The sequence below is a fragment of the Scyliorhinus torazame genome, chromosome 1 (genome assembly GCF_047496885.1).
Source record: "Scyliorhinus torazame isolate Kashiwa2021f chromosome 1, sScyTor2.1, whole genome shotgun sequence".
NCBI lineage: Eukaryota > Metazoa > Chordata > Chondrichthyes > Carcharhiniformes > Scyliorhinidae > Scyliorhinus > Scyliorhinus torazame.
In genome coordinates, this window is record NC_092707.1 from 90,150,648 (window position 1) to 90,177,186 (window position 26,539).

Consider the following 26,539-nt stretch of genomic DNA (forward strand, 5'->3'; position numbering starts at 1 on the left):
AGTGTGAGTCATCCTAAAGTCTGTATAAAAGACAAACAGAAAGCGCTGGTATCTATCATCAAGGAAGAAATAGCGAGGCATCTGGATGGAAATTGTCCCATTGGGCAGACACAGCATGGGTTCATAAAGGGCAGGTCATGCCTAACTAATTTAGTGGAATTTTTTGAGGACGTTAGCAGTGCGGTAGATAACGGGGAGCCAATGGATGGGGTATATCTGGATTTCCAGAAAGCCTTTGACAAGGTGCCACACAAAAGGTTGCTGCATAAGATAAAGATGCATGGCATTAAGGGGAAAGTAGTAGCATGGATAGAGGATTGGTTAATTAATAGAAAGCAAAGAGTGGGGATTAATGGGGGTTTCCCTGTATGGCAATCAGTAGCTAGTGGTGTCCCTCAGGGCCCACAATTGTTCACAATTTACATAGATGATTTGGAGTTGGGGACCAAGGGCAGTGTGTCCAAGTTTGCAGACAACACTAAGGTAAGTGGTAAAGCAAAAAGTGCAGAGGATACTGGAAGTCTGCAGATGGATTTGGATAGGCTAAGTGAATGGGCTAGGGTCTGGCAGATGGAATACAATGTTGACAAATGTGAGGTTATCCATTTTGGTAGGAATAACAGCAAAAGGGATTATTATTTAAATGATAAAATATTAAAACATGCTGCTGTGCAGAGAGACCTGGGTGTGCTAGTGCATGAGTCGCAAAAAGTTGGTTTACAGGTGCAACAGGTGATTAAGAAGGCAAATGGAATTTTGTCCTTCATTGCTAGAGGGATGGAGTTTAAGACTAGGGAGGTTATGCTGCAATTGTATAAGGTGTTAGTGAGGCCACACCTGGAGTAGTGTGTTCAGTTTTGGTCTCCTTACTTGAGAAAGGACTTACTGGCACTGGAGGGTGTGCAGAGGAGATTCACTAGGTTAATCCCAGAGCTGAAGGGGTTGGATTACGAGGAGAGGTTGAGTAGACTGCGACTGTACTTGTTGGAATTTAGAAGGATGAGGGGGGATCTTATAGAAACATATAAGATTATGAAGGGAATAGACAGGATAGATGCGGGCAGGTTGTTTCCATTGGCGGGTGAAAGCAGAACTAGGGGGCATAGCCTCAAAATGAGGGGAAGTAGATTTAGGACTGAGTTTAGGAGGAACTTCTTCACCCAAAGGGTTGTAAATCTATGGGATTCCTTGCCCAGTGAAGCAGTAGAGGCTCCTTCATTAAATGTTTTTAAGATAAAGATAGATAGTTTTTTGAAGAATAAAGGGATTAAGGGTTATGGTGTTCGGGCCGGAAAATGGAGCTGAGTCCACAAAAGACCATCCATGATCTCATTGAATGGTGGAGCAGGCTTAAGGGGCCAGATGGCCCACTCCTGCTCCTAGTTCTTATGCTCTTATGTTCTTATGTATGGTCAAGGAGACACAGCCTGAGTGAGTGAGACACAGACAGAGTGAGAATTTGGTAATTTGGTGCAATGAGGTAATTCGGTGAAGAGTGGGAGAAGGTGCTTTTTCCCGACTGTTTTGTTCTCTCTCTTTCTTCGGGCCTAATTTCGGGAGCCGTTCGGAGGAGGAGGAGCAGTCTCTGTGAGTATAAAAACCTAACGGTAACTTCCTGTTTTCCAGTTGTTTTTTTTCCAAAGGTGACGTCGGAGGGAAGCTGTGATCTGATTGGTTGATAGCAAATCTGCCCCAAATTTAAAGCTAAACTCGTAAACTTAAATTAAACTAATTAATTAATTAGTGATGGCTGGTCAGGTGATGTGCTTGAGCGGCTTCATGTGGGAGCTGGCAGATCCCATTGCGAGCTGCAGCGACCACATCTGCAGTAACTGTTGGCTGCTCGAAGAACTCCGGCTCAGAGTTGATGAGCTGGAGTCTGAGCTTCAAACACTGAGGCACATCCTGGAGGGGGAGACTTACCTGGACACTGTGTTTCAGGAGGCAGTCACACCTGTCAGAGTAAGTAGTTTAAATCCTGCCAGTGGCCAGGGACAGCAGGGTGTGACTGCAAGTCAGGCAGGTAAAGGGAACCAGCAGTCAGGAACTCAGGAGCCTCAGCCCTTGACCCTGTCCAACAGGTATGAGGCACTTGCTCCCTGTGTGGATGGCGAACAGGGCTGCAGGAAGGATGAGTCAGCTGACCAAGGCACCATGGTTCAGCAGGCCATTCAAGGGGAGGGAGTAAATAGGCAAGTTGTAGTTGTAGGGGATTCTATTATCAGGGGGATAGATAGTATCCTTTGTGAGCAGGATAAAGAGTCCCGCATGGTATGTTGCCTGCCCGCTGCTAGGGTGCGGGACATCTCTGACCGGCTTGAAAGGATACTGGAGAGGGAGGGGGAGGATCCAGTCATTGTGGTCCATGTCGGTACCAACAACATAGGCAAGTCTAGAAAAGAGGACCTGTTTAGAGATTATAAAGAGTTTGGATTCAAATTAAAAAACAAGTCCTCAAGGGTCATAATCTCCGGATTACTGCCTGAGCCACGTGCAAATTGGCATAGGGAGGTAAGAATAAGGGAAGTTAACACGTGGCTGAAAGAGTGGTGTGGGAAAGAGGGGTTCCTTTTCATGGGACACTGGCATCGGTTTTGGGACAGGGGGGACCTATACCATTGGGATGGTCTCCACCTGAACCGAGCTGGGACCAGTGTTCTGCCGAAAAGAGTAAATAGGGTGGTTAATAGGACTTTAAACTAGAGATTGGGGGGAAGGGAAAGTCAGGGAACCAAGAGGTGAAGTAATCAGTGGGAAGCATAGCTGCTTAGGAATACAAAAAAGCACGAAAAGACAGAACTCAGGAGAGGTTACGATAGTCCCCATCCCACAAAATATGACACAGTGTATGGAAAGGCTCAGTAAACCAAGGTCCACCACACTAAGAAAACAAAAAGGGACGGTCAATAGAGAATTAAAGGTGCTATATTTAAATGCGCGCAGTGTACGGAACAAGGTAGATGAGCATGTGGCCCAGATTGTGACTGGCAGGTATGATGTGGTAGGCATCACAGAGACCTGGTTGCAGGGGGTTCAGGACTGGCATTTAAACATCCAGGGATTCACAACCTATCAAAAAGACAGAGAGGGGGCGGGGTTGCCTTGTTAATTAGGAATGAAATTAAATCAATATCACTAAACGACATAGGGTCAGATGATGTGGAGTCTGTGTGGGTAGAGTTGAGGAACCACAAAGGCAAAAAAACCATAATGGGAGTTATGTACAGGCCTCCTAACAGTGGTCAGGACCAGGGGCACAAAATGCACCACGAAATAGAAAGTGCATGTCAGAAAGGCAAGGTCACAGTGATCATGGGGGACTTCAATGTGCAGGTGGACTGGGTAAATAATGCTGCCAGTGGACCCAAGGAAAGGGAATTCATTGAATGTTTACAGGAGGGCTTTTTGGAACAGCTTGTGATGGAGCTCACGAGGGGACAGGCCATTCTGGACTTAGTGTTATGTAATGAGCCAGACTTGATTAAAGATCTTAAAGTAAGGGAACACTTAGGAGGCAGTGATCATAATATGGTAGAATTCAATCTCCAATTTGAAAGAAAGAAGGTAGAATCAGATGTAAAGGTGTTACAGTTAAATAAAGGTAACTACATGGGCATGAGGAAGGAACTGACAAAAACCGACTGGGAGCAGAACCTAGTGGGAAAGACAGTTGAACAGCAATGGCAGGAGTTTCTGGGAGTAATTGAGGACACAGTACAGAGGTTCATCCCAAAGAAAAGAAAGGTTATCAGAGGGGGGGATTAGGCAGCCATGGCTGACAAAGGAAGTTAGGGAATGCATCAAAGCAAAAGCGAAAGCCTATAATGTGGCAAAGAGTAGTGGGAAGTCAGAAGATTGGGAAGGCTACAAAAACAAACAGAGGATAACAAAGAGAGAAATAAGGAAAGAGAGGATCAATTATGAAGGTAGGCTAGCCAGTAACATTAGGAATGATAGTAAAAGTTTCTTTAAATACGTTAAAAACAAATGGGAGGCAAAAGTAGACATTGGGCCGCTCCAAAATGACGCTGGTAATCTAGTGATGGGAGACAAGGAAATAGCTGAGGAACTAAATAAGTACTTTGCGTCAGTCTTCACAGTAGAAGACACGAGTAATATCCCAACAATTCAGGAGAGTCAGGGAGCAGTGTTGAATATGGTAGCCATCACAAAGGAGAAAGTGCTAGAGAAACTAAGATCTAAAAATTGATAAATCTCCGGGCCCAGATGGGCTACATCCTAGAGTTCTAAAGCAGATAGCTGAAGAAATAGTGGAGGCGTTAGTTATGATCCTTCAAAAGTCACTGGAGTCAGGGAAAGTCCCAGAGGATTGGAAAATCGCTGTTGTAACCCCCCTGTTCAAGAAGGGAACAAGGAAAAAGATGGAAAATTATAGGCCAATTAGCCGAACCTCGGTTGTTGGCAAGATTCTAGAATCCATTGTTAAGGATGAGATTTCTAAATTCTTGGAAGTGCAGGGTCGGATTAGGACAAGTCAGCATGGATTTAGTAAGGGGAGGTCGTGCCTGACAAACCTGTTAGAGTTCTTTGAAGAGATAACAAATAGGTTAGACCAAGGAGAGCCAATGGATGTTATCTATCTTGACTTCCAAAAGATCTTTGATAAGGTACCTCACGGGAGACTGCTGAGTAAAATAAGGGCCCATGGTATTCGAGGCAAGGTACTAACATGGATTGACGATTGGCTGTCAGGCAGAAGGCAGAGAGTTGGGATAAAAGGTTCTTTTTCAGAATGGCAACCGGTGACGAGTGGTGTCCCGCAGGGTTCTGTGTTGGGGCCACAGCTGTTCTCTTTATATATTAACGATCTAAATGACGGGACTGGGGGCATTCTGGCTAAGTTTGCCGATGATACAAAGATAGGTGGAGGGGCAGGTAGTATGGAGGAGGTGGGGAGGCTGCAGAAAGATTTAGACAGTTTAGGAGAGTGGTCCAAGAAATGGCTGACGAAATTCAACGTGGGCAAGTGCGAGGTCTTGCACTTTGGAAAAAAGAATAGAGGCATGGACTATTTTCTAAACGGTGACAAAATTCATAATGCTGAAGTGCAAAGGGATTTGGGAGTCCTAGTCAGGATTCTCTAAAGGTAAACTTGCAGGTTGAGTCCATAATTAAGAAAGCAAATGCAATGTTGTCATTTATCTCAAGAGGCTTGGAATATAAAAGCAGGGATGCATTTCTGAAGCTTTATAAAGCATTAGTTAGGCCCCATTTAGAATACTGTGAGCAATTTTGGGCCCCACACCTCAGGAAGGACATACTGGCACTGGAGCGGGTCCAGCGGAGATTCACACAGATGATCCCAGGAATGGTAGGCCTAACATACGATGAACGTCTGAGGATCCTGGGATTATATTCATTGGAGATCTAATAGAAACTTACAAGATAATGAATGGCTTAGATAGGGTGGACGTAGGGAAGTTGTTTCCATTAGCAGGGGAGACTAGGACCCGGGGGCACAGCCTTAGAATAAAAGGGAGTCACTTTAGAACAGAGATGAGGAGAAATTTCTTCAGCCAGAGAGTGGTGGGTCTGTGGAATTCATTGCCACAGAGGGCGGTGGAGGCCGGGACGTTGAGTGTCTTTAAGACAGAAGTTGATAAATTCTTGATTTCTCGAGGAATTAAGGGCTATGGAGAGAGAGCGGGTAAATGGAGTTGAAATCAGCCATGATTGAATGGTGGAGTGGACTCGATGGCCGAATGGCCTTACTTCCACTCCTATGTCTTATGGTCTTATGGATAACACCACCAACACAGATAACCCCGCTGCCCACCGTGTCTGTGTCAGTAGCCCCTATCTTTCCCTACCTTACTTGCATTAGTGTGTCTCATACAGTTTTTTTATAAAGGTGTTCTTATTGGGACTTTTAACTTTCATCAATAAGAATTATACACAACTTTTCATGCTTATTTACAGTTATTGCCAGGATTCTTTACGTTGTTCCGATTATGTTCTTTTGCTGGGGTGGGAGGTCCTGTTCCCCCCCGCCCCGAGTTCTCGAGGGAGATTAGGATGGTCCGCCTTTCTGGTTTGACACGTGTGGGAGGGATCCATGCCCCCTCTTGCAAGTGGCCTTCCTCCCCATTTCTTCTCTGCTTATGCGAGGTCCCATTTATCCAGGCGGTGCTCACTGCCCCACCCTTCCTACCCCCCCCCCCCCCCCCCCACGGCTCCTTTCCTATCAGTGGGGTCTGTGACATTATGCAAATATACAGCATATGAAGAGTTAATGGTATGTTAAAACTAGCCACTAGATGGAGCTAAGGGACAGTTCTATAAAAGGCACTGATTCTTCTGGGAGAGTGAGCTGGAGAGAGTGGAGTAGAAGTAGAAGAGACTGGCATAAAGCGTATTGTAGAGCTGGAGAAGATAGAATCTGGTAATAGTTAGAATATAGAGATAATGTTAGTAAGTGTAGTTTAATAATCTATTTGTTTACCATAGGAATAAGTGTCGAACTCTAAATCAAGTAGTGTAAATAAAAATTAGTTTAGTTCATGAAAAGAGCTTCAAGAGCTTTGTGATCACTACACCTTCCATCCTGAAGTCAACCTCACAAAGATCACCACAGGGTCCTGACCTTTTCTATGAGTCGTCCGTAGATGTCACCATATTTGTCATCCCCTAACCAGTCCAGCCCTACTATTGTGTCCAGAAATGTGTGTCCGGGTCTCTGGGGGAAAGTTTTTGCCTCCTTGCTGAGAAGGTCGTGCTACTGCAGGCATCTGAACTCATTCCCTTTCGGGAGTTAGAGCCACTCTGAGAATTCCCTCAGGGTCATGTTCATGTCCTTCACCCTCAGTGTACTTCTATCCTCCCTCCACATCCCAAATGTGGTATCTGTCCTTGCCAGTGTGAACCTGTGGTTGTTGCAGAGGTGGTCTCTATTGACATCTTGCCAAGCTTGAAATGACACCTGAACTGATTCCATGTCCTTAGTGTGGCCATTACCACTAGGCTCCTGGAGTGAGTGTGTGGGGGAGCCAGGAGGATGCAGAGGCAAGTGCTTGGAGAGACATCCCCGTGCTGGAGGCCTCCTCCATTCGGACCCAGTCTGCCTCCGGCTGCTTTAGCCACCCCCTTACCCTCTCTGCGTTTGCCACCCAGTAGTAGAATAGGAGGTTCGGTAGTGCCAGGCCTCCCACGTTTCGCCTTCACTGTAAGATGACCTTGCATATCCTCAGAACTCCCCCCCCCGCCCCCCCCAGACGAAGCCATGATTAACTTATCGACCCTGGTGAAGAAGACTTTGGGGATGAAGATTGGGAGTGATCTGAATACGAAGAGGAACTTAAGGGAAGGGGAGTTGGGAGGAGAGATCAATTGGGGAGTATGGAGTGAGGCATTGCGCAGGGTAAACGCAACCTCCTCATGCGCAAGGATGAGCCTGATACAGTTCAAGGTGGTACATAGGGTACATATGATTCAGGCAAGAATGAGTGGGTTCTTCCAGGGGGTGGCAGATAAGTGTTGGAGGTGCGAGCAGGGACCAGCGAATCACGCGCATGTATTCTGGGGAAGTGAAAAGTCGGAGAGATTTTGGTTGGCAGTGTTTGCGGCCTTAGCAAGGATAGTGGGGAAGGAGCTGGAGCCGGATCCTTTGGTGGCGATATTTGGGGTTTCGCAGAAGCCGGAGCTCATAGAGAGGAGGAAGGCCGATGTCATGGCCTTTGCCTCCCTGATTGCCTGGCGATGGATCTTACTGGAGTGGCGGTTGGCATCATCACCGGGGGTAGCAGCCGGGTTGGGCGACCTGTACGACTTCATGTGGCTGGAAAAGATAAAATATGAGTTAAGGGGCTCAGCAGACGGGTTTGAGATAAGATGGGGGATGTTCGTGACCGTGTTTGAGGAGTTGTTCATCGCAGGGGGAGGTAGGGATGGAGGGGCGGGGGGAGGGGGGGGGGGGAGGTGAAAAGGGGAGAGGGGGAAAGGTGAAAAGGGGGGGGAAAGTTGTACAAACCGTATAGTTGACTGTTGGGAAGGGTGTTTCCCGGGATGTTTATGTGTTGTAACTTATTTTGCCCAGTATCAACGACAGTGGTTTTGAATTCAGCAATTTATTAGATTGTTCATGTTTAGGGGGCTTTAGATGGAAGTCTGTGAGGAGTCTGCACGTTCTCCCCGTGTCTGTGTGGGTTTTCTCTGGGCGCTCCGGTTTCCTCCTACAAGTCCCGAAATGGTGCTATCATGCTATTGTCTCTTAATTTGGCTCTGTTTAATTACGTTTGCTCAAGAGTCGCCAGGTATCTTTCGACACCGCCACAAGGTTCAAAACCGAATACTGATCAAAGACTCGATACACCAGTTAGTAAGTTCAAAAGCAATGCTCATTTATTTACACACAGTCAAATATACTCATGCATAAAACTCTACAACCTAAACTATCACTATTACTAAACGCCTATACTTCGCTTCGGGTGCCCACTCAGTCAGAGGAACAATGGCCGTTGCTCAGTTCTGAGGCTGCTGGGTTGAGCTGTTTACAGGATAGCAACTGGGAGCGTCTATCTCGTAGCATGCGTTGACTTGGAACTTACTTCGTCTGGAGCAGCTTTGGCGGGTCTCTCCTCGCTGAGAGTCAATGCCAAGAGAGCGATTCTCTCTTGGGAAGTCCTTTTTATACTCTAAAGGGCTTCGCGCGCTTTTGGGCTGGCCTTGAACTTGGCCCCAATTAATTGGGCCATTTCCCAATCGTTCTTATCGATTTTCCTCCAATAGAGGGGTGGGTTCCTGATTGCTGGGCGTGTCCTAGGTGGCCGTTGATCTGCTTTGTTTGAGTCTCCCCTGGCGCCGGGGTGTCTGTCTTAGCATTGTTTACCTACATGTTGCCTTTTTGTTCCTGGGGATGGCTCATTAGTATATAGATGGTTCTGCAGTATCGGTCTTGTCTGAGAGCTACAGCTCTAATCAACAGACAGACCTTGCACCTGCTTGCTTTTTCCCTGCATTCTTTGCAAAGTGTCCATTTTGTAATCGGGACATGGCCATCCCAGATGGCTACACTCCCTCCTTGTGATCCTCAACGCGAAGCGTGATCCTTGTGATCCTCAACGCGAAGCGTGAAGGATCACATTACTGCGTCGTCTTCGTCCTCTGACCAAACGGGGTACCCATAATCAGGCTCTACTCTGCCCTATCCTATGAAACACAATTTTACCTAAATCATTTTAAATACATACATTATTAGAAAACTCTACGGGGCGCTATGACATTAATGCATGCATTACAGAAAAATAAAAAACTGGAACCTCTAACTATCCTCAATAAACTATCCTCACTCAAACAATCCCAAAAATAATCTATAACATCTTAAACTGTACAAACTAGCAGCACACACATTTCTCTGGCCTGGCAGTCAGGCACAGAGGTTTACATTTCTTTATTTAACAGAATACATAAAGAAAAACGGATCCACTTTAATTCACGTCAAGGGGTTCGGTGGAATCCGAAAATAGGGGACCTAAACCTGTATACCGAGGCGCTAGAGCAGTAGGCTTTCACCATTTCCTGACTAAGTGTCTGCACGACACTGCAAAGTATCGCCAGTACTAAAAGGGCTCTTACTACGCACGATAGTGAGTACCAGGTAATAAAACTTATCACACCAGGTCAGGGTATTGTTAACTATCGTGGGGCTAGCTATCTTGGGGTTCTGTGTATTGCAGGGGTGGGAATCATTCACGGCTTGTGTGGTAGGGGTCAGGGGGGTAGCGTCCGTGCGCAACTGAAGGGATCCCGCTAAGATCCAGGTGAACATGATGGAGGTCGCCTTCATTTTTCTGTCTTTCTGTCTTCTTCTTTTTCTTCCTCTGGGGTTCCTGAACACGAGCATAATATCTGTTATTATCTTGCTTAAGATCAAGTATGCCTGTCTGTCTGTCCTTTGTTGCCAATTTCCCTTTATAATTGGTCACCATCTGTGACTCCCTCATTTTTTAAAAAACAAATATTTGGGACAAGACATCCGAGAAAAATACTGACATAGTGTGAGCTGTCTTGCAGCCTGTGCGATCTACCATCCTAGTGTTTGAGGATGTAAATAGCATACGGAAGCAACCTAAGGGTTGCCAAAACCAAACAAAAGAATTTCGAACTGAAAGTGCCAAAATGGGGTGTGTATGGGCGGATAAGAAATGGGTGGAATCGCGTGTAGGACGGTAATCAATGCCGTATGGGCTCTACCCGAGCATAGCTGACCAGAGTGGGGGTCCACAGGCAGGGCGGGGACCAGTGCCGTTTCTCCACTGCCTGAGCAACCGGCAAGAATGGGTAAGACTGTGGTCGTCGTGGGGGTTGCCTTGTTGTCTGCTTGCAAACTTGTACCTCTAAACTGGTTTCTGTTGACAAACTAGTTCCTCTGAACTGGTTTCTGTTGACAAACTAGTTCCTCTGAACTGTTGTCTGGGGACAAACTTGTTCCATTAACCGCCAGGGGGCGTTAAAGGAGTGGTGACGTGGGGCCGTTTCAAGTTTACAAACAACACTTAATCTTAACACTGACGAACAAACATATAACAAAAATGGTGCAGGTTCCATCAGAAAGGACACCGTATCTCTCCATCGGTTCCTTTTTTCCAGCATCTGAACACCTCATTGCTCAACAGCGAACAGGGTCGCAAAGGGATTTGTTTGGTGGGAGTCAGACTCTATGTCATAATCTTCTCCCGGCTGCCAAACTCTTGACTGTAGTAATCGTGCTAAAGCTGCTTGGGGCGAATTGGGGTCCATCTCATCATTCCGGATGAGCCTGAACGTATTGTCTCGGTGCCAGAATCGTGTGTCGAGGTTGGAGCTACTCGGTTTCAATCCATAATCGTCGGGTGGGTGGGTCTGGGTCAGGGGCTTTGATATATGTAATCTCGAAGGGGTCAGTGGAATCATGCTCAGGTTCGCTGAAAGTGGGGCCTGGTACAGGGGGGTAATCGTAACGTGGTGTGCTGTGGCTATTGTCATCGTGATCGCTATCGCTGTCGCTGCTGGTTGAAGGAAGGGAGAGACAAAGTCGTGCCTCTGGGGGTGGAGTTGAAGTCGTGTCTGAGGACGGGCTCAGCTGGTTGGGGGTGGGTAGGAAAACGTCATCTGTGGGCGGGGCGTGCTCATCTGCTGCTGCGAGCAGGATCTGTGTGGCTATTCTGCGAGCCATAAGCCTTGAACTGGTTTATGTGAAACCACGCAGACTTGCCATGAGATATGTAAACTTGTATACCGAGGGGCTGACTTTGTCCGAAATGGAGTACGGTCCGGAGAATTTAGGGGAAAGGAATGAACTGGGGTTGTATTGGGAAAGCATCACTTGCTGCCCTACTGCAAACTCAGTGGCTTGTACTGTTTTGTCGAAACAAGCCTTGCTCTGTTTCTTCCTGGTCCCAAGTCTCACAGCTGCTGCGAGTTGGGCTGCTTTTATGTTCTCTATCAATTGGTGTATAACATTTTCATGCGCGAGGGCTGTGACTGCGGGGCTGGCCAAATCCAGTCCTAATAAATACTCTGTCCCTTTCATGGGGCGTCCAGTCATGAGAGTGTGGGGGGGTGTAGCCTGTGGACGTGGATACCGTGTTCCTTAGAAACATTAAAGCAAATGGAAAAACTGAATCCCAGATGCTGTCATTCTGCTGTACCATTTTCCTGAGGGTGGTTTTTAATGTCCTGTTCATCCTCTCTACAATACCACTTGACTGGGGGTGGTATGCTATGTGAAAATTTTGTCGAATGCCGAAAATCGTGAGGACGTTTTTCATTACACGTCCTGTGAAATGGGAGCCTTGATCGGATCCTATACTGCGGGGGAGGCCCCATCTTGTAAAGATGTGCTGTGTTAGTATTTTAGCTGTTGTCTTGGCCGTATTAGTTTTCGATGGAAATGCTTCCACCCATTTTGTGAAGGTGTCGTTGACTACCAACACATACTTATAACTATTTCTGCAAGGGGTTAGGGGTCCTATAAAGTCTATCTATAGATTTGTCCAGGGTCCATTAACGGGGCGGGTATGACTAAGTTGAGCCTTTTTCGCACATCTGTCCGGATTGTTCTGGGCACAGATCAAGCAATTCTCTATGTAGTGGGTAACATCGGCTTTTAAATTAGGCCACCAGCAGAGCAGTCTGAGGAGGGCTAGGGTGGGTTCAATACCTTGGTGTCCATGATTGTCGTGGAACTGACAAATGATCTGGTTCCTGTCCTGGCTGGGAACTATATAAATGCCATCCCTTAAAATCACACTGTCATGTGTGGTTATTGCATTCTTGTATTTATCATACGGGGCTGGGAAGGTACCCTTTAAAACTTCCCTGAGTTTCTCGTCCTCTTTCTGTGCCTTTGCTAGATCCTGAATATGAGGCTGTGAGACCTGAACTGCGTACTGAGGTACTTTCGGGGGTGTTCCAAAAATAACCATGCCTGCAGCCTGCCTTCGCTAGGGCGTCTGCTTTAACGTTACTGGGGGGGAAGAATGGTGATGACTACGAACCTTAATTATTCCATATTTTCTATCCTTCACTGTCTCTAAAGATATGGCGGAGTAATGGCTGAGGATAGGGGCTTACCGTCCGTGGAAACAAATCCTCTCGTTTCCCACACGGGTAGGAATTCCGTCAAACTGTTGCATACATACAAGCTGTCCGAATAGATGTCTGCTGGGGTCGGGAACGAGTCGGGGTGGTCTACAATGTAAGCGGTCGCTGCCTGTTCTGCTGCCTGCGAGCCTAAGTTGTAGCCATGTAAAATGGCTGACTCCCGATTAGAATGGCCAAACCCCGATTTAAAATGGCGAACGGAAGAGGCTGATGGGAAAATCAGCCAACAGGACTCAAACAGACAGCTGCAGGTAAAACAGTGTATTCGCCTCTGGGGAAACCAGACCAAACCGATACCTGCAGCCATCAACATCACAACAACCCAGCCATCTGCATATTAATCAGCAATCCCCGGGAACAATCGATACAAAATAGACACACAAAGGCAACCCAGTCCTTTCGGCGCCAGCAGGAGCTGACACAAAGAGAGGCTTTGAAAGCAGACCAAGGCAGGCCAGCAGCACGGTTCAATTCCCGTACCAGCCTCCCCGAGCAGGCGCCGGAATGTGGCGACTAGGGGCTTTTCACAGCAACTTCATTTGAAGCCGACTTGTGACAATAAGTGATTTTCATTTTCATTTCATTAAACGACCACCCCTCGATCAAGGAATCGCTCCAGTATTGGAGAATATCGAACCAAGTGATTGGGACCACGTCCAATCACTTGGAACCAGGTACAAGGTCCGCCCCAAGAGGCGGGAAGCCCCTGGGGACTATAAGAATAGGGGCCAAGTTCAACTCGACCCTTCTTCTCCTCCCGGCTGCACCCTTCTTCTCTCCGCACCCTTCGAGGCCCTTGCTGAAAGAGAACGTAAGTTTTACTCCAACGATCGCTACCAGATAGGCACTCCTGACTATCGGCCTGTACCAGCTTTTGAATCCCGCAGGCTCAGAACCCATTCGAAAGGCCATTCGCTTCCCTGACCTGGTGGGCCATTTCCAAAGTTAAGTATTGGCCTGTTAGTGGTAGGAAGTAGTTTAGAAGTAGAATTAATGTACAAGTATTAATTGCTGTATATAATAAATGAGCATTGATTTAACTCTTACTAAGCGGTGTGTTGGATTATTAATCATTACTCGGACTTGAACCACGTGGCGGTATCAGAAAGATACCTGGCGACTCAAGAGCAAAGGTGACAGAATTAGAGCAAATAAACTAAGGTTAAAACGAGCAACAAAGTGTCCTGGCAACTTTAGTGAAATCGCATCTAGGGCGCGTCCCCTACGTAAATACTGCAACCGGTGATTCTCTTTCCATTTAGAACTGTGGAGGAGCCATCCACATAAATCTTCAGGGGTGCGCACGTGTCTGTGGGCTGGGGTTTCTGGGGTGTAATACCTGCTTTACTGGGAGGTGTTTTAGGAATAAATGGGCCTGTGTTCTGTTTTGTGGTGATGATCTCACACTCATGAGGGGTGCCTGCATACTGCAAATTATCGACAAGGAAGGTGTGGGTCTTGGTTCTTTTTACTGTGATGTCCCGTCCCTGCAAAAGAAGGGTCCAACGGGCTGCGCGGATTTGGCTGACTGCCATCTTTAAGTCGGCCGTCTAACAATAGCTGTGTTGGGGTGTGTTCTGTGAGGGTGGTGATGGGGTTGAGTCCTGTAATGTAGGCGAAGTATTGCACTGCCCAAAAAAATGCGAGCAGGTGCCTTTCACAGGCAGAAAATCCTTGCTCTACAAGGTCTAAAATGCGTGAGGCGTATGCTACGGGGCGTAATTGGTCATGGCGTTCCTGGAGGAGCACGGCCGAAAGGGTTCGGTCGGTGCTTGCTACTTCGATAGCGTATGGGGAATGTGGATCTGGGACCTGTAGTGCGGGGGCTGTGCTGAGTGCTCCTTTTAAAGCATCCACGGCATCTGTATGCTGTGGAAGCCATTCCCAAGGTGCCTGCTTCTTGAGAAGTGCGGAAAGGGGCGCTGCTTTAGTGGTGAAACCGTCAATATGCTTTCGGCAGTAGCTAATCAGTCCAAAAAATGACCGGAGGGCTGAGACATTGTGGGGAAGGGGCAATTTGACGATCGAGTCAATTCTCTTTTGCTCGATCTCGCGTTTACCATTTGTGATCACTGTTCCCAAGTAAAATCACTTTTTGTTTCAGAATCTGGGCCTTCTTGGGGTTGACTTTACAACCAATTTCTTTTAGGAGTTCTAGGAGTTCGGCGAGAAGTGAAATGTGCTCTCCCTTTGTGTCTGTCTGTGGCAACAAGTCATCTACATACTGGACCAGACAATCGGGGAGGGAAAATTTTGTTAATCCATTTGCCAGCTGTCGGTGGAAAATGGAGGGGGAGTTGTGGAAGGCACTTCCACGTATATGGTTGTCCCTGGAATGTGAAGGCGAATTTGTACTGGCACGCTTTAGCCAATGGAATGGACCAGAAGCCGTTACTAATGTCCAAAACCAAAACAATTTTTGACAGGAGTCCCTGTTTGAGCATGGTCTCAGGACTCGTGGCTACGGTGGGGGATGCTGCTGGGGTTACTTTGTTCAGTTCCCGGTAATCAATGGTCAGTCACCATGATCCATCCGGTTTCCTGACGGGCCAAATTGGTGCGTTTGTGGAGGCTACTGATCGGAGTACGCCTTGATCCAACAAACTCTCTATTACTTTGGAGATTTCTCCCTCTGCTTCGTGGGGAAATCCGTACTGCTTCTGGGGTTTAGGGTCGGGACCTGTAATGTTCACAAAGCCAGTCAATTTGCCACAGTCGTGCTTGTGCTGTGCAAATGCTGCTTTATGTTCCTGCAGGACTGCCCTAACCTGTTTGTCTACATTAATGGCTCGAGGGTCGAACCAGAAGTCTCCTACTGAGCTAATCCTGTTTACATACTCTCCTACTGTGAGCGTGGCGGGAGCTCGTGCTGCCTTTGCCATTTTCCAAACACACTTGTTAACTGGATCAAAAGAAAGGTTGTGGGAGCCATAAAATCGATCCCTAGGATATGTTCTGCTGTCATGGTGGGCCTTATCGTTTGGAAGCTACTCAAATGCACGAGACAAGACTGGTGTGCCCACTTGGCATCATCCACCTCTCTGTCCCTTGCTGCTAACTGCTCTCTCAAATCTCTATTCTCCTTTTCTACTTCGCTCACGTCTACCTCACTACTTCTGTCTCTCTCCTCTATCTCTCTACGGAGCGTCCTAACGACCTCTGTGCCTCGCAATTGTGCCAAACAGGACACGATTGCCAACAGCTTGCGAGCTTTCCCCAAGCTCTTCTTGTGTATCTCTGACAGGTTCTCCCAATTCACATAACAAGCACATCTTTCTGTAGCCATCTGGGATGGCCACGTTTACTTTAGTGATGGAAAGGGATAGGTATATTCCGCAGGGCAAGAGTTATATCTGGCGGAAAGACAATTATGATGCAATGAGGCAAGACTTAGGATGCACCAGATGGGGAGGAAAACTGCAGGTGATGGGCACAATGGAAATGTGGAGCTTGTTCAAGGAATAGCTACTGCGTGTCCTTGATAAGTATATACCTCTCAGGCAGGGAGGAAGTGATCGAGCAAGGGAACCGTGGTTTACTAAAGCAGTCAAAATACGTGTCAAGAGGAAGGAGGCTTATTTAAAGATGAGGCATGAAGGTTCAGTTCGGGCGCTCAAGAGTTACAAGTTAGCTAGGAAGGACCTAAAGAGAGAGCTAAGAAGAGCCAGGAGGGGACATGAGACGTCTTTGGCAGGTAGGATCAAAGATAACCCTAAAGCTTTCTATAGATATGTCAGGAATAAACAAATGACTAGGGTAAGAGTAGGGCCAGTCAAAGACAGTAGTGGGAAGTTGTACTTGGAGTCCAAGGAGATAGGAGAGGTGCTAAATGAATATTTTTCGTCAGTATTCACACAGGAAAAAGACAATGTTGTCGAGGAGAATACTGAGATTCAGGCTACTAGACTAGAAGGGCTTGAGGTTCATAAGGAGGAGGTGTTAACAATTCTGGAAAGTGTGAAAATAGATAAGTCCCCTGGGCCGGATGGGATTTATCCTAGGATTCTCTGGGAAGCTAGGGAGGAGATTGCTGAGCCTTTGGCTTTGATCTTTAAGTCATCTTTGTCTACAGGAATAGTGCCAGAAGACTGGAGGATAGCAAATGTTGTCCTCTTGTTCAAGAAGGGGAGTAGAGACAACCCCGGTAACAATAGACCAGTGAGCCTTACTTCTGTTGTGGGCAAAATCTTGGAAACGTTTATAAGAGATAGAATGTATAATCATCTGGAAAGGAATAATTTGATTAGAGATAAGTCAACACGGTTTTGTGAAGGGTAGGTCGTGCCTCACAAACCTTATTGAGTTCTTTGAGTTGGTGACCAAACAGGTGGATGAGGGTAAAGCAGTTCATGTTGCAGATGGGAATAGAGGGATACGGACCCAGGAAGTGTAGAAGATTGTAGTTTAGTCGGGCAGCATGGTCGGCACGGGCTTGGTGGCCGAAGGGCCTGTTCCTGTGCTGTACATTTCTTTGTTCTTTGTACAAAACTCTGGTGCGGCCACATTTGGAGTATTGCGTGCAATTCTGGTCGCCGCATTATAGGAAGGGTGTGGAAGCATTGGAAAGGGTGCAGAGGAGATATACCAGAATGTTGCCTGGTATGGAGGGAAGATCTTATGAGGAAAGGCTGAGGGACTTGAGGCTGTTTTCGTTAGAGAGAAGAAGGTTAAGAGGTGACTTAATTGAGGCATACAAGATGATCAGAGGATTGGATAGGGTGGACAGTGAGAGCCTTTTTCCTCGGATGGTGATGTCTAGCACGAGGGGACATAGCTTTAAATTGAGGGGAGATAGATATAAGACAGATGTCAGAGGTAGGTTCTTTACTCAGAGAGTAGTAAGGGTGTGGAATGCCCTGCCTGCAACAGTAGTGGACTCGTCAACACTCAGGGCATTCAAATGGTCATTGGATAGACCTATGGACGATAAGGGAATAGTGTAGATGGGCTTTAGAGTGGTTTCACAGGTCAGCGCAACATCGAGGGCCGAAGGGCCTGTACTGCACTGTAATGTTCTATGTTCTATGTTCATGATATGGAGTTGGAGAGTGGATCACTAGCTGCTGGATACTACAGAGGACAACTGCTTGCCTCAAATGAACAATACGATCACCAGGGAGTTACTTGCTAGTTAAAGAAAGTGATCTTGGAAGTTGATTAATTCAGCAGAAAAACTCATTAACACTAATCAATTTTCTGGACTGACCAATCACTGAGCCCTTAATTACAGATGAACAATACCAATGGCTTGGTGATAGGTGCGTATAATGCAATATATAAATTAATCTCATTAGGAGAGGTTGTTAGGCCAGTAAATATGCAAAAGGCTTTTGATTTCCCTGCCCTCCCCTTTCAGCTTTCTGAACAGACCACTCTCTCTGCAACATCCTGATCCTCTCCTGTCACCCCAACACCTTTCCCTTACCATGCAAGCACAGGAGCTACAACACCTGCCCTTTACCTCTTCCCTTCTCACCATCCATGGCCCAAACACACCTTGCAAGTGAAACAGCAACGTACTTCTTTCAGTTTCGTGTGATATATTTGCAGCCTACAACATGGTCTGCTCGATATTAGTGAGATCAAATGCAAGCTGGAACAAATGCAGACTGAAATGTAGACCACTCCATTTAATCCGTAAATAGGTCCCTGAGCTTCCTGCCGCTTGTCATTTCACATTTCCACCTTATTCCCACTCTGATCTTTCTGTCTTGGCCTGCTACAGTGTTCCAATGAAGCTCAAGGAGCAAGCTTCTGCAACAGAACCTCTATCGACTCAGTACTCTCGTCTTCTAAACTCAATATTGAATTCAACAATTTTAGATCCGAACCTCTGTCTCCATCTTAGTCTTTTTTTGCTGGTTTGCTTTTTTCCCCTTGTTTCTTTCTCCTTTCACTTTGTAGTCAGATGACTGTTATCCAGCGATTCACACCTCATCTGGACAGATCCTTTGTTTCCTTATTACACACATGACCACTCCCTTTGACTTTTGTACCATGAAACCTTTTGTTATTTAATCCTTCCTGCTCGCCCTCCCATCACAGACCTTCCCTTCTGTTCTTCCTTCTCTCTCACTTTGACTTGCTTCAAATCTATTACATTTCTATTTTTTCTCCTTTCTGATGAAGGGTCATCAATCTGAAACGTTAACTTCTTTTCTCTCCACATGCTGAGCATTTTCCACTATTTTCTGTTTTTATTCTGCAAAAGATGCAGATTTGAAGCTCAAACAAGGCATCATTGAAGGACAGTCACAAGTGTGCGATTGGGAAAAATAAATTTTCATGGATTTTAGGATCTTAAACCTTTGTTGCTAGCCTTTATATGCATTATATATGCCTTTCATACCTTCCACATTGGGCATTACGAGTGAGGTTTGTGGATTTAAATTTGCCTTAACAGAAACATACAGACATACTAGCTCTCACAAAGATTATCCTTATTGATTGTCATTAAATACAGACCAAAACCTTTCTCAAAGTCTTCAAGTGCCCAGTTGTCAAACTGGTGATTACTCAAATTGTTTTGATTTTTTTTTTTTAAGATGTCTTCTTTCCACTGGACTAGGAGATGCTTAGGAAATCAGAAGCACAAAGGGACTTGATTGATTGATATTTATTGTCACATGTACCGAAGTACAGTGAAAAGTATTTTTCTGCAGCCAAGGGAACGTACACAGTACGTACATAGTAGACAAAAGAATAATCGATAGAGTACATTGGCAATGGTACATCAATAAGTCGTGATTGGTTACTTGGGAGTCCTTGTTCACGATTCTCTTAAAGTAAACGTGCAAGTTCAGTCGGTTGTTTGGAAGGCAAATGCAATGTTAGCATTCATAATGAGAGGGCTCGAATACAAGACCAGGGATGTACACGTGAGGCTATATAAGGCTCTGCTCAGACCCCATTTGGAGTATTGGGAACCATTTTGGGCCCCCGTATCTAAGGAAGGATTTGCTGGCCTTGGAAAGGGTCCAGAGGAGGTTCACAAGAATAATCCCTGGAATGAAGAGCTTGTCGTATGAGGAATGGTTGAGGACTCTGTGTCTGTAATCGTTGGAGTTTAGAAGGATGAGGGGGGATCTTATTGACACTTACAGGATACTGCGAGGCCTGGATAGATGGACGTGGAGAGGATATTTCCACTCGTCCGAAAATCTAGAAACAGAGGACTCAATCTCAGACTAAAGGGACGATCCTTTAAAACAGAGATGAAGAGGAACTTCTTCAGCTAGAGGGTGGTGAATCTGTGGAACTCTTTGCCGCAGAAGACTGTGGGAAGCCAGGGCAGCATGGTGGCACAGTGGGTTAGCACTGCTGTCTCACGGCGCCGAGGTCCCAGGTTCGATCCCAGCTCTGGGTCACTGTCTGTGTGGAGTTTGCACATTCTCCCCGTGTTTGCGTGGGTTTCGCCCCCACAACCCAAAGATGTGCAAGGCAGGTGGATTGCCCACGCTAAATTGCCCCTTAATTGTAAAAAATGAATTGGGTACTCAAAATTTATTTTTAAAAAGACTGGGAGGCCAAATCACTGAGTATCTTTAAGACAGAGATAGATAGGTTTTTGATCAATAAGGGGATCAAGGGTTATGGGGAGAATAATAATAATGATCACTTATTGTTACAAGTAGGCTTCAATGAAGTTACTGTGAAAAGCCCCTAGTCGCCACATTCCAGTGCCTGTTCAGGGAGGCTGGTACGGGACGGAAATTGAACCCGCGCTGCTGGCAGTGTTCTGCATTACAAGCCAGCTGTTTAGCCCACTGTGCTAAACCAGCCCCTAAAGTCAGGAGAATGGGGATAAGAAAAATATTAGCCATGATTGAATGGCGGAGCAGACTAAATGGGCCAAGTAGCCTAATTCTGTTCCTATGTCTTATGGTCTTATGATCTACCTTTACTGACCACAGTGACAGAGCTAGATGTTGTTCAGTATTAGTTCTGTGTCCACGTTTCCTTTGTGATTCCCACGTGCACATCCTGATAACTGTTCAGTTCAGCCATGCCTATACCCCTTTTTTATGGTTGGTTCAAAATTTAGTGGAGTTACTCCATCATGAATATCACTTGTTGTAGTTTAATTGATACCTTAACTCAAGACCTTACCACTCTGTTCTGCTGATCCTGTCGCAACCCAAGATTTGTCCTGGATTGTTAGCTGCCTTTTTCCTGACAGATGTGTCATTGTCCCTGTTTTTTCAGTTTGCATATTAATGTGGTTGAACTATAATTAAAGTTCGACAACTGTATTATTTAGGTTTCCAGCATTCCCAGTATTTTGCTTTTGAATGAAAAGTTTTTTTAGGGATTTTCCCTTCGCATTCCATTTAGTGTAAGTTGATTAGATTTATAATTTTTGTATCCTGTCAAATCATTCTCTCCTTGCCCTGCTTTTAGTACGTCGGGCAAGCTGAAAAGTCATCAGTCGCCTTCGGACCCATCATTTTAGATAGTGCGCTTAAAACTAAGTTGGATACAAGCAGAATATTTCAAAGTAAAAAGAATCACAGCTTCCAAAACACACCAACAACCTTTCCTCCCATTTGAATCAAATCAATGAAGCTCTTGTTGCTCTTGTTCATGAGAAAAATCAAATTGATGGTGAGCAGACGTTGCAAATTGTGTTGGCGCTGAATGCAAAAACAAATCTTGTTTTCTGTCTATTTTGGGTCTTCTTCGAATGTGGAATTCAAACGGAAAAAGGAAGTAGAGGAACGTATATGGGATTGCTAAAGATCCTGACATTTTTCAAAGGATTAATTGGGATTTGTAGAAACACTGTATCTGAGAGAACCTAAATACTGAACTTGCTGAATTAACTGAATATAACAGACAAAGAGTGAATTTTCAAGGAGATCAATTGCACATTTGGGATTTTTTAAAGAAGTAATTCTGTAGTACTTAAAGATAAAATAGATCCAGAAACGTGCCAGAGATTCTTTCCTGATTAAATCCAGGTGAATGTATATATAATGGGAATCAATATGAAAGCTTTTATTAAGCATTGTTAATCCACTTGCTGTACTCTGTTGGAACTGTATGGAGACTTTATTTGGCCATGGTAACGTAGTTGTAGTCTTCTAGAAGTACACAGGGGACTTTGCTGCCTACCTGCTGAGGTTTATAGAAATTTTAATGCAAGCTGATATGATGAGGTTCCCTTTTAATATTTTCTATTCATGCTCAAGCAAAACTCAATATCCATAGTTCAGCCATGCCTATATCCCTTTTTCATGGTTGTTTCAAAATTTAGTGGAGTTACTCCATCATGAATGTCACTTGTTGTAGTTTAATTGATACCTTAACTCAAGACCTCACCACTCTATTCTGCTGATTCTATAGCAACGCAAGATTTGTCCTGGATTGCATCTGACAAATCAAGGTTTGATTCTGGATGTGCCGATCTAGGATAGCGGCTTCTGGGCAAAACAGCTAACTGTTTTACAATTTAGCACATGCACTACAGCTATTGTGAGGTACAGCAATTCCGGATCTCCCAACTGATGGCAAAATCTCACTGGCAGACCTTCTAGTTGAAGCTAAAAATTGTGAATTTGTTCTTATTAAGATGGGAAGTAATCCAAGTAAATGTTCAGCATGTGAAGAGTTAATGTTATGTTAAACCTAGCGACTAGAGGGAGCTAAGGGACAGTACTATAAATTGCACTGACTCTTAGTTTCTGGGAGAGTGGGCTGGAAAGGGTAGATTAGAGTTTAGAGGAGACTAGAGTAGAGTGCATTGTAGAGCTAGTAAGATAGAGTATAATTGTAGGTAGAATGTAGAGATAGTGTTAGTGAGTGTGTTTTAACAATATATTTGGTTACCATAGGACTATGTCGAACTCTAAATCAAGTGGTGTAAATAAAATTAGTTTAGTTCATGAAAAGAACTTCAAGTGTCTTTGTGAACACTACGCTTTCCATCCTGAAGTCAACCTCACAGAGATCACCACAACTCCCACTACGTTTCAAAATCAAAATATTTAATTTGCATTGGTATGCTAAATTGTTCATCAGATCAGCTCATCAAATGTTTTTATGTTTATCCAATTTCAATGAGCATTAACAACAGTTTGCATTTATATGACACTTTTAACATGGGAAATGTCACAGGGGTTCTTTCAGACAACATGTGACATCAAGACATGAAGCTGAGCAAAAGCGTGGCCAAATAAATAAGGCTTAAAGGAGCAGAGAAAGGCACAGATGTTTAGGGAGAACATTTGAGTGCTTCAGACTCAGACAGCTGAAAGCACAACCGTCAGTGGTAGGGGACAAGGATATTGGGGTGCAGATGAGGCCAGAGATTTGATGAAACAATGCATGACCCTTGAGCACTGTGGGGTTCTTTCATATTGCTGTGATTACAAATTTGCTCACCAAGTGAAATAAAGGTGCTCAGGCTATTGTCATAACAATAGGACTGGCAGCTTGCAGCCACCTCTCTGCATTAGAGTTTTTCTCTCATTAAGGAAGCTCTCCTGAGGAGGGGGGGGTCATGTGATGTGAATGTGGAAATGGTTGCATTTCAGCAAGCTCTGGCCTTGCTCGTCTTTTAGACGATGCACATTTCAGACTTGTTTTTTCTTGGGCTACAAGGCTTGTGCCATGCCCCTCGAAGTTCCTGATAGGTCTTTATGCAAGAAAGAGCTGAGACAAAATGCTAAAATCCTCATTTGTTCCTGGCGGTTGGAGTGGGGCAAGCTGGTACTGGTCTCTCGCCTTGAGGTACTGTATATACCGGATGATGACCGCCATCGAAGATATTGACTTGGCTGAGAATTCTGGCTGAGGTGCAGGGTGTTGGAGCTCACTTCGAGGGATTGCAGGTACCTTCAGAAGAGCGGTGGAGGCACTTGAGAGGGTTCTTGCTCTTGAAAGAGCACTGTCCTGGTTAGAGGCCACCTTCATATCCTGCTGCATGGTGTATCAATCATCGCGACAGGTTCAGGAGATGGGGGTCGGCCAGGATGTCCCTCTGAGTCCGTCCCTGGTGAGAGATGAGAGATGATTTCCCGAATGAGTTCGAGAATTGACTGCCATGCTTCGGTAATCCTGATTTGGAGGCTGGATCGAATATTCGATGGAACACAACTATCTGCGAGGTCAGGGGTACGTAGGGCCCACCGATCACTGGCTCTATTTCGTTGTGAAGGGAGGTGGCCGAGCAGATAGAGTCATTCCCCACCCCTTCCGCCAGGGCCTAGGTGGTAGACCGCCTGGGCTTCAGCGAAATGACATGATGGATGTGATGGTGTCTTGTGCTTCAATCGATGGAATCCTTGAGAGATCCTGGGGATGCTCATTGATCCTGTCTTATCTTTGCCTTTTCGTGCGACATGGAAGATGTCCTTGTCCTGCAATTTACCCTATGGTTCTTCAATAATCCTGATCGTTACTCGCTGTTGATCATGTTATTGACTTTTTCCTGTTGTCCTTTTTCCTGTAGAGGAATGTGGGTGTGGCCTCTACCATTGATTATCCTAATCCTGTTATCCTGTATTAGCAAGATCATTTTGCGTCAGTTATAGAAATTGTGATTTGTGCAGTTTTACTCCTTTTGGTTATTGTGTCTATAATCCTTATGTTTGGGGGAAGGGAGTCCTTTTTGTCACTCAATCTCGTTTATGAAGAGGGCGAGTGGAGCTGGGATGGGTGAAGGTTGGGTGGGTATGAAATGAAATGAAATGAAAATCGCTTATTGTCACAAGTAGGCTTCAAATGAAGTTACTGTGAAAAGCCCCTAGTCACCACATTCCAGCACCTGTTCGGGGAGGCTGTTACGGGAATGGTTGATAAGGTTAGTTCAGTCCACACTGAAATTGAGGATAGCCCCCCAGTTAGAGCTAATCCTGTATGTTCTTTGAATTAAGAACCGTGTCTTCATCCTTCTCTGGCCTGGGCAGACTTCGTATCCTGGGGAGGACTGGGTTCCTTCTGTCTCCTTTTTGAGATTGAGTTTTTCCTTACCTCTGTTTAGGTTTCTCTTTGTGTTTCTCCCCTGGGCTATAGCGATGGTTGTGTTGTTGAAGAGGGAGGTTACTCTGGATTCCTTTCTGTGACAGTGGCCACTTTGAGCTAGACTGGGTGTGTCCTCTCTGGGGGTTCCTGTCTCCTTTTCTTCTTATTCTGGGTGAGTAGTGTGTTGGTTCTTATCTTGATCTGGCCTGTTGTTTTGGGGGGAGTTTCTGTGCTAGTGCCAGGGGAGGAGGGAATCAGCCTTCCCTCCCAGGGTGCCTAATTATCGGTATCTTGACAATTCCTCTTCTTCTCGGGCAGGAGCCCTCTCAGCTGGGGCTGGAATAATCACCCTCTTGTGGTGCATTGTTCTGCATGGGGTTGAAAAGGAACAGGTTTGATGGGAGTGCAGGTTTTTTTGGCGTGTGCTGGAGGCCCTGGGGGTAAAGTTTTCATGTGTCAGTTGGGGCTGGGCTGTGATCCTTTTGCCCCTAAGGGCTCGGGATGTCCCTCTCCGAGGGTGTGGGGCGGGGTTCCTGCAAAGCTGGGTTTTGTTTCCTGGTCTTTCTGGTGCAAGGAGCTTGGAGGTTAGGTTCTGTGCCTTGGTGGTTATCTTGTTGTTTCCCTCTGGGTGGAGAGGGTCACCCTCTTGTTGATTGAGTGGCTTGTTCTGCTCTACACTGGTAGGTGTTGTTATCAGGGGTTATCTTATTTTCCTTCTTCTCTACCTTGGGAGGCCCTGCGGGCTTGACCATAGTCTGAACATGTTGTTACTGTTGCCGATCCTCTCTTCCTCTCCTTTCTTTGTAATTGTGGTTCTGCCCCACTGTTCTCAACATTGGTATTCTATTTGGTCCTGAGCTGAGCTACCGCACCTTATCACCTTATCATCTCCATTACAAATAATTAACTCTATCTCTATGATCACCCATTTCCATTCCTGCCTTAACCTAACTTCTGTTGAACCCCTCAGTCAGTCAGATTTTTGTCACCTCCAGACTCGATTATTCCAATGTTCTGCGCTTGTTGACCTACATTGTCTCACGGTCCAGCAACACTTTCTAATTTTAAAATTCTCATCCGTATTTTTAAATGTCTCCATTGCCTCCTCCCCCCCCCCCTCCATATGTCTATTAACCACCTCCAGCCCTACCACCCATCAAATGTCATGGCCCTCCAATTTTGACGTGCTCCATTTTCACTATATCAGTGCTACATCACTTGGGTGGAACAGAAGACTCCACAGATCACATTCTGCTCCTACCCCACCCATTTTCATTTGCTCCCACAAAAAACTCATCAGAACTAAAAAGAAGAATAGCGCTGCTTTTGAGGTGATGTCTGTTTTAAAGCTGGAGAGCTCCAGTCTCATGTTGGGCACCACATTCAGCTGATTCCTCGGTTTTCAGCGTTGAAAATTGTTCACCCAGTTGCATGCTGTAATATAAATCTTGCTTATATTCTCGGGGTATAGGCTAAACATGGGGAAGAGTGAATTATTTGTGATACATCCAGGGGACCAGAGTAGAGAGATAGAAGGCTTGCCTCTAAGGAAAGTGGAAAGAAACTTCCGATACCTGGGGATTCAGATCGCTAGGAGCTGGGGAACCTTGCACAGACTTAATCTGACACGGTTGGTAGAACAAATGGAGGAGGACTTCAAGAGGTGGGACATGCAGCCTCTATCGCTGGCGGGCAGGGTGCAAGCAATTAAGATGATGGTCCTCCCGAGGTTCTTATTTGTATTTCAATGTCTCCCTATACTAATCACTAAGACCTTTTTTAATAAAATAGACAGGAGCATCACGAGCTTCGTGTGGGCAGGGAAAGTTCCGAGAGTAAGGAGGGGGTTCCTTCAGCGTAGTAGGGACAGAGGAGGATTGGCACTACCGAACTTGGGCGATTACTATTGGGCCGCCAATGTGGCAATGATACGTAAATGGATGATGGAGGGTGAGGGAGCGGCGTGGGAAAGACT

The 26,539-nt window shown here is 45.7% G+C and overlaps 1 long non-coding RNA gene across 1 annotated transcript in view; it reads right to left on the reverse strand.

The window, feature by feature from the left end:
• Positions 1 to 8,336: 8,336 nt before the first annotated feature.
• Positions 8,337 to 26,539, reverse strand: part of LOC140409621 (uncharacterized) — a 40,777-nt gene continuing 22,574 nt past the window's right edge. Inside the window, exon 3 of the long non-coding RNA XR_011940444.1 lies at positions 8,337 to 9,845. This is a non-coding gene — a long non-coding RNA (uncharacterized lncRNA). The remainder of the gene's footprint in view (positions 9,846 to 26,539) is intronic.